General features: G+C 44.4%; 1 protein-coding gene across 1 annotated transcript in view; it reads left to right on the top strand.

Moving 5' to 3' along the window:
- NIPSNAP1 (nipsnap homolog 1) overlaps window positions 1-12591 on the top strand; it is a 40005-nt gene that overhangs the window by 911 nt on the left and 26503 nt on the right. The window lies entirely within an intron of this gene.

Below are 12591 nucleotides of genomic sequence, written 5' to 3'. Positions count from 1 at the left end.
TGCCCACAATGGGAGGATGGGGGGAAAGGCAGGACCCGGAGGGATGGAACAGGGGAAAGGTTTGGGATGGGAGGATGGTCTGTGCCCACAATGGGAGGATGGGGGCGGGGGAAGCTGCTCTGGGACGAGGGAGAGAGGGAAAGGGTAGGGGGGGGGAGAGAAGAAAGAGATAGGACTTGGAGCATTGTGGGGAAGAAAGGGAAGGTTTAAGTCAAGATAAGGGGGAAGGACCATGCTCACAATAGGATGGGGGAGGGGCAGGCGCTACCCTGTGGAAGAGGTAAGGGCCTGGGATGGGGCTGAGACTGGAGGGGGGAGGGTCGGAATGGAGAGAAGAGGGAGGTAGGGAGGGGGACGTCGCTGGGATGGGGACAAGGGAAGGGGAGGGCCAGGACTTCTCTGGGATGGGGGAGGGGCAGAGTCTAGGGCTGGGTTGGGGGGAGGGGCCGGACTGGAGCTGTCCCTGGGTGGGAGGTTAGCAGTGTTTGAGGGGAGCTGAGGAGGTTTGTGCCCAGAACTCCCCCGGAAGGGGGGGGGGGTGGAGTGGGAAGGGAGGGCTCTCCTACTAGGCTGGAGGCCAATCGGGAGGAGGGAGAAGGTGTCCTATTGTGCTGCTCTCCAGAGGGGCATTGTTGGGTGATTCAAAGCTAAGAAAGGGTCCTTGCCTGTGTGCCTCCGTTGAAGGGGTGGGGGAGGAGCAGGGCGAGACTTGAGGCTGGTGAATGAATGCTGCTGGTTCTTTGTGCACACACAGTGCCTTGCAGCAGGCATAAAGTGGACCATGCAGTGAATCCTCTGTCCCAGTAAGCACCTCGGTTTCCCATGTGTTAGAGGAAAGGGGGCCTCACTGGGTCACCTGAGCCTCAGAGCTGGAAAGGACTTTAGAGATGGGCCATGGGTAAGGAAGCCCCAAAGACCTCCTTTCTCTGGCTGAAGGTCACACTTGGTCTGATCCCTCAGCTAAAGAGGAGGAAATGGAACTCTTGGTAGCCCTGACAACTAGAAGGCCCCTTAGAGGTCATCTAGTTCAAGGCCCCCCCCTCCCGTTTTTTCAGATGGAGAAACTGAAGCCTTGAAAGGAGAAGTGACTTTACTCAGGGTTATACAGGTGGGGAACAGCAGCAAACCCTGGATTCAGCTCTCACCTTTGCTCCAACAGAGGATACTTACCAAGTATATGAAAGCCCTGGAAAAAAAGAATCAGGTGTAGTAGAGAGCAAACTACTGTAGACTGATGGTTAGGAGGCCTGGATGCACTCCCTAGCTGGGTGCTCCAAGTGGCAGTTCCTTCCCTTCTCCGAGTATCAGTTTCTTCTTTTGTAAAAATGAGTAGTTAGGTTTAGTCCAGCTCCAATTTCCAATGATCTTTGTTGTTATTGTTGTTTTTAGTGAGAGACTAATCTAGATGTTCTTAACCTGAGTGGAAGATTTCAGGGGGTTCCGGAATTTGAATGAGGAAAAAAAAGCCATCTTTATTTTCACCAACTTCTCACCTTTGAATCTCTGTATTTAAAGAACATTATTCCAAGAATGAGTCCTGATATAAAAGAAGTTAAGAGCCCCTGATCTACTCCAACCCCCCCCCCCCAAGTCCCTGAGGCTGGGATTTGCCTGATGTCATATAGTTTCAGAACTGGAATTCAAAGTCTGGTCTAACCCTTGGGCATGTATACCCTTGAGAAGACTGGAGGGACATGAGAGCTGTCCCCCAGGATTCCAAGGGCTGTCACGTCCTGGAGGAATAATCCGCCTTGTCCTATTTGGCCCCAGAGGACAGAATCAGGAGCAATGAGTAAAATTGGCAGAGAGGTGGACTTAGGTTCAATGTTCCAGTCATTAGAGGGGTCCTACCTAAAGCGGAGCACTCTGCCTCAAGAGGTGGTGAGCTCCCTGACCTTGGAGGTCTTCAAGCAGAGACTGGACAAGCACTTGCTAGAGTGGGGATTCATTTCAGGTCTGAGTTGGGCTCCATTTTCCTTCTGTCCTACCCCTCACATTTTGTGATTCATGCCCATTCCCACTGTACCACACATTGTAACCCTGGTGCCAGCACTTAAACACATGCCTGCTTTGTATCTTTGTCTTTTAAGTTTGTATCCTTTCTCTCTAAACATTGCAAGACTGTATCTTAGACCGCCACATTATAGGCACTCGCTAAGTGTGTCCCTGGTTTGGAGGCAGGTCAAAAGGCCTTGTAAGTTTTACCATCCAAGATCATTCAATAAGCATTTATTATCAAAGCAATATCTTCCTACAGGGCCTCCCTTCCGTCCCCTCTTTAATTCCTCTCTATGGTTGCCAAATTGCTATTCCTAAAGCAAAAGTGTGACCACCTCACTACTCTAGAAACATCGATAGCTCCCCATTGCTTCTAGGATAAAATATAGACTTGTTTATTTGGCATTAAAAGGCCTTCACCATTTGGCTTTACCTAGCCTTTCTAGAGTGATTCCCTATCATTCCTATCTGCACGCAGTTCAGCCAAACGTGCTCATTTATCTAACATTCCATCTCCTGCTTATGTGCCTCTGCAAGGCTGGTTTCCATACCTAGAATATATTTCTTCTTTACCTTTTAAAACCCCCTGGTCTCTTTTAGTCCCACCTCAGGTGCCACTTTCAAGAGGACTTTCCTGAGTCCTCCAGTTTTTAAAAGCCCCCATGCATACTTATTTTGTCTGTATCATCATATGTACCCTGCAGTCGGAGATTCTTAATTTTATATTCGTTTCTCCAGTACTTAGCACACAAAGAGTAGGTACCTGATCCAGTCTCCTTATTGTTCAGAGGAAGAAACTGAGGCCCAGAAGAGAAAGGATTTTCCCAAAGTTCTGTAGGTACCAAGTCAGCCACAATTCACCAAATGCTTATTAAGTGCTTGCTATGTGCCTGGCCCTGTGCTAAGCTGTAGTGATGCAAATACAAGCAAAAAGATAGTTCCTGCCCTCAAGGAGCTTACATCCCTTTGGGGAAGACAACACAGAAAAGGAAGCTACAATGCATAGGGGGAGAGAGGAATGAGAGGGGGTCATGATGGGAAGTCCAGGAGAGTGAAGGATGGTGGGAAATGCAGAGATGACTGGCCTGGGCAGCTTCCTTAAATGAAGCTTCTAGAAGGACCCTCCTAGTCAGAGGGGCACAAGGTACCTCTGAGGTATGAGTTCCAGGGCCAATGTGCTCCTCCCAGAAGAAAAGCTTTCTGGGGTATGATGGAGAAATCCAGAGGAGTCCAGCCTGGAGGCCTCAGAATGGGCCTTGTTTAGCCCTTTTGAGGACTTTAAGATTTAAAAAAAACAAAACATTTACTAAGCACCTACTATGTGTCATGAACTGTGCTGAATGTTTTACAAATATCCATTCGATCCTTACAACAACCCTGTGAAGTAAGTGCTATTATTATCTCAGTTTTACAATTAAGGACACTGAGGCAGACAGCAATTAAGTGACTTGCCTAGAGTCACACAGCTAGTATGTGTCAGAGTTGGAGTTAAACTCAGAAGGTGTGGGCTCTGCCAGTACTGTTCAGAATCTTTTCCTGACTGCCTTCAAAGCTTCCAGAATAGGGATCAGAGTTAGAATTGTGAAAATTATTGAAAGTAATGTTATCTTCCAAATAAGTTAAAATAGAAGGATCCTGAGGACAGCAGGAACTAGTTTTCCTTTTGTCTTTGTAATCTCAGCGTGTAACACATTTTTCTTTCTTTTTAGTCCCATTGGTGTATGGAACTCTGAAGTCTACCTACACAGGTTAACACCTTGTCAGTTTATAGACTTAGAAAGTTATATGGGGCACTGAGGCCAAGTGACTTACCCAAGGTCACGCAGCTACAACCAGTATGTGGCATGGGTGAGACTTGAACCCAGGTCAATGAGGTGTTTGACAAACACCTGCTGCTTTGGAGTCAAATCAGAACAAAATTGTATATAAAGACTGAGACTCTGAGGAAAAAAAGGGGCTTGGTGAGAAGAGCACAGGATTTGGAGTCAGAAGACCTGGGTTTGAATCCTGGCCCTGCTACCTTTCTCACAAATGATAACATCAGAGCTTTAGAGGCACCACTTAGTTGCTGTATGGCCCTGGAATGGAGTGGGAAGAGCCTTGGGGCAAGGAGATCAATTAGGAAGTCATTGTCATAGTCCCAAGGGTCTGGGCCAGGGTGGTGGCTGCAGGAGTGGAGAGAAGGAGGTAAGGCATTTTACAGTAGCAGTGCAGAAGAGCAGAGTCTAGGAGCCACCTGCTAGCGGAAGGAGAGGTTAAGATCCTAGAAGTTAGGCCTGGAAGGCTCTTAGAGATCACCTGGGCCAACCGCTTCGTTAGACAGAAAAGAAAACTTGGCTCCCGAGAGGAGATAGGATTTGCCCAGGAGTAAGTGGTAGAGCAAAGATTTGAACTTGGGCCTGGTTCTGAATTCTTGGTTCTCTCCTCTACCCCAGGTCCTTTCCCAAATTATCTGCTTTAGGAAAAGTGTCTAAAAGGTTCTAGGATCTGAAAGAGACTTGTAGGAATCACATCCAAAATTTAATTTTATTTTTAATTAATAACTTATTTTCTTTCCCTCCCACCTCCCTTGCCTTGAAAAAGAAAAGAAAGCAAAACAAACAAAAACTCTTAGTGAATATGGATAGCCAGTTAGAACACTTCCACATTGGCCGTATCCAAAAAATGTATATCATTAGGTGCCCTGGGTTCATCGCCTCTCGGTCAAGAGGTGAGTAACAGGCTTCATGATTGGTCTTCTGAAATCAGGGTTGGTCCCTGCACAGATCAGACTTCTTTGTCTTTACATTGTTGTTACTGTGTAAATTGTTCTGGTTCTGCTGACTTCACTTTGCATCAGTTCATATAAGTCTTCTCGAGTTTCTCCGAAGCCATCCCTTTCATCATTTTTTAATGATACATAAGTATTTCATTACATTCCTATGCCATGATATGCTTGGCCATTCCCCATTTGATGATGCCCCCCCTTAGTTTCCAGATCTTTGCCTCTACAAAAAGAGGTGCTAAAATTATTTTTATCTATCTGAACCCTCTTCCTTTTTCTTTGATTCTTTGCAGTATGGACCTACTAGTGATATTTGCTGGGCCGTTTTTAGAGGTCCATTTCTCGCATGTTACCAATGAAGGAAGTGAAACCAAGACAGGGAAAGTGATGTCCAAGGTCACATAGGCTATAAGAAGCAGAGCCCAGACCCAGATTTGAACCTGAAATTTAATGCTCTTAATTGCTGAGTCCTGCTGCCTCTGACCTCAGGCTGAGGGGTTTTAAATGTGGGACCTCAGCTGGGTCTTGAAAAATTGACTACAGGTCCTCCAGGAGAGGACATTCCAGGCAGTGGGAATGCTGTGAGCATATGGCAAGCATGAAAGAGAAAAGAAGAGTCTGCATTTAGTGATCAAATGGGTCTGCTTGAGGGGAAAGGGAGATGGAGTCGCAGAGAAGATAAGGAAGGGCCAGATGGTAGAGAACTTTAAATGCCAAGCTAAAGAGTTTAAATTTTATTTCCACAAGCAATGGGGAGCCATGGAAGATTTATGAGAGACAGAATGAAAGTCATTTTTCAGAAAGAAAAACATTGCTCTGCAGAATGAATTGGAGAGCGAAGGGATTAGAGGGGAGGAGGCCAGTTAGGAATCTACCTCAACAGGTCAAGTGAGATCACTAAGGGTCTGGATTAGTGCTGGGACTTTGGGGATGGAGAGAAATCTAATAATAGATTTGACAATACTCAGTTTCAACATGCCCACTTGGGTATGGCGCCCTGCAAAATGCACGCCATCTATAATATGGAATTGGGATAGACTGGGAGTGGAGAAGCCAAGCTTTGAAAGTTGTCTCTGCCTCTGAATTCACTCTTGTATGTAACCTAAGGGAATTAATTTATAGAGGCATGAAACATGAATACTGGGGAGGAGCCTTATGCATTCAGTCAGCAAACAGGCACCTACTACATGCAGAAACAATACCGTAATGTATAAAATTGTTGCATAGCAATAGAATACTGGACTTGGATTAGTTAGGGGAGCCTTGGGTTCAGAATCTGCCTTTTACCAGTCAGTTGATAAGTCCTAGGTCCTAGCTTCAGTTTCCCCCTTTGTAAAATGGGGACAGTGATCAATGAGGTTGTTGTGAGGGTTAAGTAGGATATTTTGTGAACTTTAGAGCACTGCGTATATACTTGCTATTATTAGTGTATGGAATATAAGATTTTTTTTTTTTACAGATGGAGGAACTGAGGTCCAGAAAAGATGAGTGGTCTTGGATTGGTTCACCCTAGGGATAAAGTAGGTTGACTTTGCCTGCTGGAGAAGGTGATGGGGGTGAAATACTAGATTATTTCTACTGTGTGCTCTAAGGTCACCCTAAAACCCAGCTCTTTTTAGACTTAATTTGCCATTGGATTGGACCTCAGAGGTAATCTCCTTGATAAAGAGTGTTCAGGTACTGGACATAACAAAGACAAAAATGATCCTCTCCCTATTCTCTGAGAGAATACATTTTATTATTTCCAAACCCTCCATTTTATAAGAGAAAATTGAGGCCCAGAGTGAAGTGACTTGTCCAAGGTCTCACAGTCTTGGTATCAGTACTGCCTGCTTCAGGCCAGACCCTAGAGCAGTGGTGCCAGGTTACCAGAGCCTTCCCCCTAGCAGAGGCTTGGAGCCTTGCAGACTGGAAGGCAGCTAGGTGGCTCAGTGGACATTTTGCTGGACTTTGGAGTCAGGAAGAAAAGAGTTCAAATGCAGTCTCAGATGCTATCTAGCTGTGTGACCCTGGGCAAGTCATTTAACCACTGCCTCAGTTTCCTCAACTGTAAAATGGGGATTATAATAGTACCTCCCTCCCAGAGTTGTCCCGAAGATCAAATGGGATAATATTTGTAAAGTGCTTAGCACATAGTAGGCACTTAATAAATGCTCATTCCCTTCCTTGGAAGGAGGATGTGACTTTGAGGTAGGACTGCTTGGCTGTTTATCTTGGGCATTTCCAGTGTTAATAAATGACTAGAGTCTGAAGTCCAAGAACAAAGGTCCTGCCCTGTGTAAACAGGACAGGATTCTGAATTCATCCTTATCACCACCTCCTCTCTTGAGTGACAGGTTCTTTAAGTTCTGAATAGGAAGGAAAAGCAAAATATGTCACCACCACCCCTGCACACACCTCCCCGCCTCCAATCAAAGGTCATGGTGACTGCCCATGCACAGCTGTCATCCCCTCACAAGGCCAGCCCCAGGGTTGCTGCTCTGACCCTGGGCAGTGTGGTCCAGGCCCTCGCAGGCAGTGAGGCATTGTGGGGAGAAAGCTGGGCAGGACAGCAAGCCTGGGCTCTAGCCTCCTGCTTACCTTTGCAAGTTATCCCTCCTCTCTGAGGGAAATATGCCCTGTTCTAAGGCCCCTCTCAGCTCTGGCATTTCCTGTTCTCAGACCTCTGCCAGCCCTGACATTCCTATTCTAAGGCTCCTCCCAGCTCTGATATTCCCTGTTCTAAGGCTTCTTCTAACTCTGACATTCCATGTTCTAAGGTTCCTTCTAGATCTGACATTCCCTGTTCTAAGGTTCCTTCTAGATCTGACATTCCATGTTCTAAGGCCCCTCCCAGCTCTGACATCCCCTGTTCTCTGGCCCCTCCCAGCTCTGATATCCCCTGTTCTAACAGGACATCCTATGTTCTGAGGTCCCTTCCAGCTTTGACATCCCCTGTTCTGACCCTTTTTTGTAGTATTCTGACATTAATTTTCAAGTGGTAAAAGGCTCTAAAGCAGGAGCTCTTAACCTGAAGTCTATAAAAATTTTTAAAAAATATTTTGTTTATTATTTTGCATTTATAATTGGTTTCTTTTATAATCCTAAGACAGCCTTTAAAAATGGAAAAACTTAGGAGACATCTAGGTCGTGCCATGAGTAGTTTGTTAGATTTGGTGTTAGGAATACCTGAGTCCAAGTCATGCCTCCAACACTAGCTATTTGATTGTGGACAAGTCACTTAACCTCTCAGCCTCAGTTTCCTCATCTGTAAGTTGGGAGTAATAATAGCTCCTACCTCCCAGGGGTGTTGAGAAGTCCAAATGAGATTATGTATTTAAAGAGCCTTATAAACCTTAGAAAGCTATAGAGATGGTAGCTATTAAAAGTCTGATTCTGGGAAGGGGTCCTCTGGCTTCCCTAGACTGTGGAAGGGGGCTATGATGCAGAAAATGGTGAGAATCCCCCAGGGCTAGAAGGATACCACTCAGTTGGGCTGTTGGGTATTTTTAAGATTGATCATTTCTAGCCCCTATGTGCCAGGCATTGTATTAAGTCCGGGGGGAGGTTGGCAGTAATAATGAAAGGCAGTCTGTTCTCAGGGATTTAATGGTGGAGACACCATGTGAAAAAACTATACCATATACACAACAAAACATATACAAACTAAACTGGAGATAACCACAGAGGGAAAGCACTGGAATTAAAGGCATCAGGGAAACTTCCTGTAGAGGGGATGATTTTACTGAAAGTTGAGAAAGAAGCCAGAGCTAGAGCTAAGGAGAGAGAATTTCAGGGGGATAGCCCGATACATAAAATGCTCTGAGTCAGGAGACTGCGGGTCTCATACAAGGAATGGTGAGGTGGGCAGTGTCACTAAATCACAGAGAATGTGGGGAGGGACTTTTAAGGTGTGTGAAGACTGGACATGTAGGAGGGAGGCAGGTTATGAATGATTGTGAATGCTCTTTAAATGTGATTTTTATATTTGATCCTGAAGGTGGTAGGGAGTCACCAGGATTTATTGAGTAGCAAGGTAACATGGTCAGACCTGGGCTTTAGGAAGATTAATTTGGTAGCTGAGTGGGTGGTGGGAATGGGGAGAGATTTATGGCAGGCAGACAACTGCACCACAGTGATGACAGTGTCAGAGGAGAGGAGGCATATGTAAGAGATGTTAAAAAGGTAACAGGTGATCTTGGCAAGACATTGGGTGTCAGTGGAAGGGGCTGGTGAGAGAGACTGAACAATTGAGCATGACAGCTAGGGTGTGAGTCTAGGGGACTGGGACTGATGGTGCCCTCAACAGCAATAGGGAAGTTGGGGGGCACTATTGAGTTCAGTTTTGGACATCTTGAGATGTCTATAGGACATTTGATGGGCAGTTGGAGTCTGGAGGTCAGCAGAGAGGTTAGGATAAGTTATCTGAGAATCATCAGCGCAGAGATCATTGAATCCACCAGATCTAATGAGATCAGCAAGTGAATAGTGGGAGAATAGAGACCTGTGGGACACCCACAGTTAGTGGCTATGACCTAGACAAATTTCCCACAAAGGAGACTGGGAGGTGCACCAGGAGAGAGCAGTGTCCCAAAGACCTAGAGAAAATAGAGTACCAAGGGCAGATAGATGGTGCAGTGGTTAAAGGGCCCAGCCTGGAGTCAGGAAGATCCAAGTTCAAATCTGGCCTGAAGACCCTAGCTGTTGGACCCTGGGCAAGTCATTTAACTTTTGTTTGCCTCAGTTTGCCTCATCTGTAAAATGGGACTATTACTAGCACCTACTTCCTAGGGTTGTTGTGACAAGAGATAGTGATGGTAAAGCCCTTAGCACACAGTGCCTGGCATATAAGTGCCATATAAAGAGAAGAGAGTAATTGATAGTGTCAAAAGCTGTGGAGAGTTTAAGAAGGATGAGAATGAAAAGCAATCTGTTAATTTGGCAATGAAAAGATCATTGGTAACTTGGGAGAGGCCAACTTCAGGGAGGCAAGCACAGTGACTGGCCAGGGTGACCAGGTACTCCTGGTCTCCTCAGGTACCAGTTTTAGAGGATGCTGACAATATTTGGAGCATTTCAGCGGTGTGGAAATAGCAGAGCTCAGCACCAAGGTAGCGATTGCAAATAGTGGCTCACATTCACATAACACTACAAGGTTTACAAAGCATTTCACATGTTATGTTATGTCCTCAAGACAACTATTATCCCCATGTTACAGATGAGGAAATGAAGGCTAAGAGGGTGACTTCCCCAGGGTCACACTGCCAGGAAGTGAGCTGGATTTGAAGTCATTGGAACTTTGGTTCAAACCTAATCTCTAGTCACTTACTGGCTGTGTGACCCTAGGTAAGTCACTTCCCACTCTGAGCTTTAGTTTCCCTGTCTGCAAAATGAGGTTAGACAATATGACCTCTAAAGCCCCTTCCAGCTCCAATAATATTAACTACCATAATGTAGTGCTTTCAGGTTTCTGAAGCCCTTTATATACTATTTCATTTGATTCTTAAAACATCCCTGTATACCCATTTTACAGATTAAGAAACTGAGGCTGCAAGGGATTACGTGACTTGCCCAGAGTCACACAGCTTGGATGCGTTTGAGGTGGAATTCAACCTCACTCTTTCTGCCTCCAAATTCAGGATTCTATCCATTATACCACCTGGCTCACTCTAGCAAGAACAATTAGTTAAAATAGAATTGCAAAGAGTCTTAAATGCCAGGCTGAGAAGTTTGTATTTTTTTTCTCTAACATGGTCTTTTGGAAAGAATGCAGATTTGGAGCCAAAACACCCAAATTTAAACCTCAGTTTGACTACTTAGTTCAACAAAGGAAGATCCAGCAAACTTTTAAGTGCCTACTTCATGCTAGACCCTGGAGATACAAAGTAAAAAAAAAAAAAAACTAGTTAGTAGCTTTGCATTTCCTTTCTCTGGGCTTCAGGTTAAGGGGATTAAGTACTTTCTAAGGTTTCTTCCATTTATGTAATCCTCTAAGGTTTGCAAAGCTCTCTCTCCATCACCTTGTTGGAGCCCCTCAGTGGCTGGGTAAGAAGCTGAGGTTTAGAGGGCAATCAGATCCAGCTAGGGAGTGTCACAGAGGCAGGACTTGAACCTAGGTCTTCCAGACACATCTGATGGCTCGTCTATGACACCGTTCTGTGGATCTTCATTGATCACTAGGCCATGGGGAGCCAGTGGAAGTCGGTCAGTCACCCATCATGTATGAAGCACCTACTGAGTGCCAAGTACTCCTAAGTGCTTAGAGCTACAAAGAAAGAGTTCCAGTCCTCAAGGCACTCACAGTCTAATGGGGGAGATGGTAGGCCAACCAGTTTTTTGATAAGATAAGAGTGTATTTGATAAGAATAAGAATAGTGATCTGGGACAGTGAAAACTACTACTGTAACAATGGTTTGGGGGGGGGAGAATGAAAGAGGTGGTTGGGGCTTGGGATTGGCTAGTGGTGTGTGTGGGCTTAGCTTGGGAACCTGACTGGGGCACAGCTTGGGGTTGGCTACCCTACAGCTACAAAGGACAATGATTTCAAAAATAACATTCATTTTTGGGGGTTGGGAGGGGGGAGCAGCAGGCAGGTCAGTTTAAGCTGCTGGAATCCTTTAAGAACTGATGTGAGAAAGAGTTGGAATATTTGTGTCCCCACCCAGCAAGAGATCTTAGCTTTCCTCTCCTTGGTGGTGCTGAAGGGTTAGAGCTAGACCAGGAGAACTCACTCATTCACTTGCAAACATTTATTACTAATAGTAGTAGTCAACATACGTATTATTATTATTACTAATACATATGTTATTATTACTATATTATAGATAATATATATATTAGTAATATGTATGCTGACTATAATTCTAATAGTATATATGTATGTGTTATATATATATATACATATGTGTGTATGTATATATGTGTATCCAGAGTTCAAATCTGGCCTCAGACACAAATTGTGTGACCCTAGGCAAATCATTTAACTATTTGCCTCAGTTTCCACATCTGTAAAATGAACTGAAGAAGGAAATAATAAACCACTCCAATATCTTTGCCAAAAAAATCCCAAATGGGGTCACGAAGGGTTGGACACGACTGAAACTGAACAATAACTATATGTGTGTATATACACACACATATATATAATACACACTATATATATGCATGTATGTGTGTGTGTGTGTGTGTGTGTGTGTGTGTGTATATATATATATATATATATATATATATATAAATACATGCACCTATGTATAAATATATGTCTAGTAAAGCACTGGGCATCCGTTCTCATTGGTCCTCACAAACCATCCTATAAGGTAGTTGTAATAAATACATGTCCCTATTTCACCAGTAAAGACATTCAGCTCAGAAGTGTAAAGTGAGTTGCCCATGGTCACACAGCTGGTAAATGTTAGTAACAGGATTTAAACTCTAGTTTCCTCCAAGTCCTTTTCTTTCTAGTAAAACCTGCAGCCTCACTAGGAATATGAATAGGAATGGGGACTGGCCTCTTGATTTCTTCTGTAGAGGGCTGAGGTGTCAAACTCCCAGGCAGCAACTAATTAAAATGTAATTAGTTAGTGTTTAACAAAAATAAATAGAAACACAATGCAACAAAGATAATGTTAATTTGTGGTTTTCTAAGTCTCTATGCAGATCTGTTTCTATTTGTGTTCTACCCCACTGGTTTAGGGAACTTCGACGTGAAGAAACCTTTCTCTATCTTTCTACCTCACCAATGCCCACTATTCCAGGCACTGTAATTCCAGGCTAAGTAAGCACTGGGTTTGATTAAAAACAAAAACAAAAACAAAACACAGTAAAAAGATGAAATAATGACTGCCTGAGAG

This window comes from Vombatus ursinus, unplaced genomic scaffold (assembly GCF_900497805.2).
Source record: "Vombatus ursinus unplaced genomic scaffold, bare-nosed wombat genome assembly UNPS02001287.1, whole genome shotgun sequence".
Taxonomy (NCBI): Eukaryota; Metazoa; Chordata; class Mammalia; order Diprotodontia; family Vombatidae; genus Vombatus; species Vombatus ursinus.
This window is presented reverse-complemented; position numbering and strand designations above follow the sequence as displayed.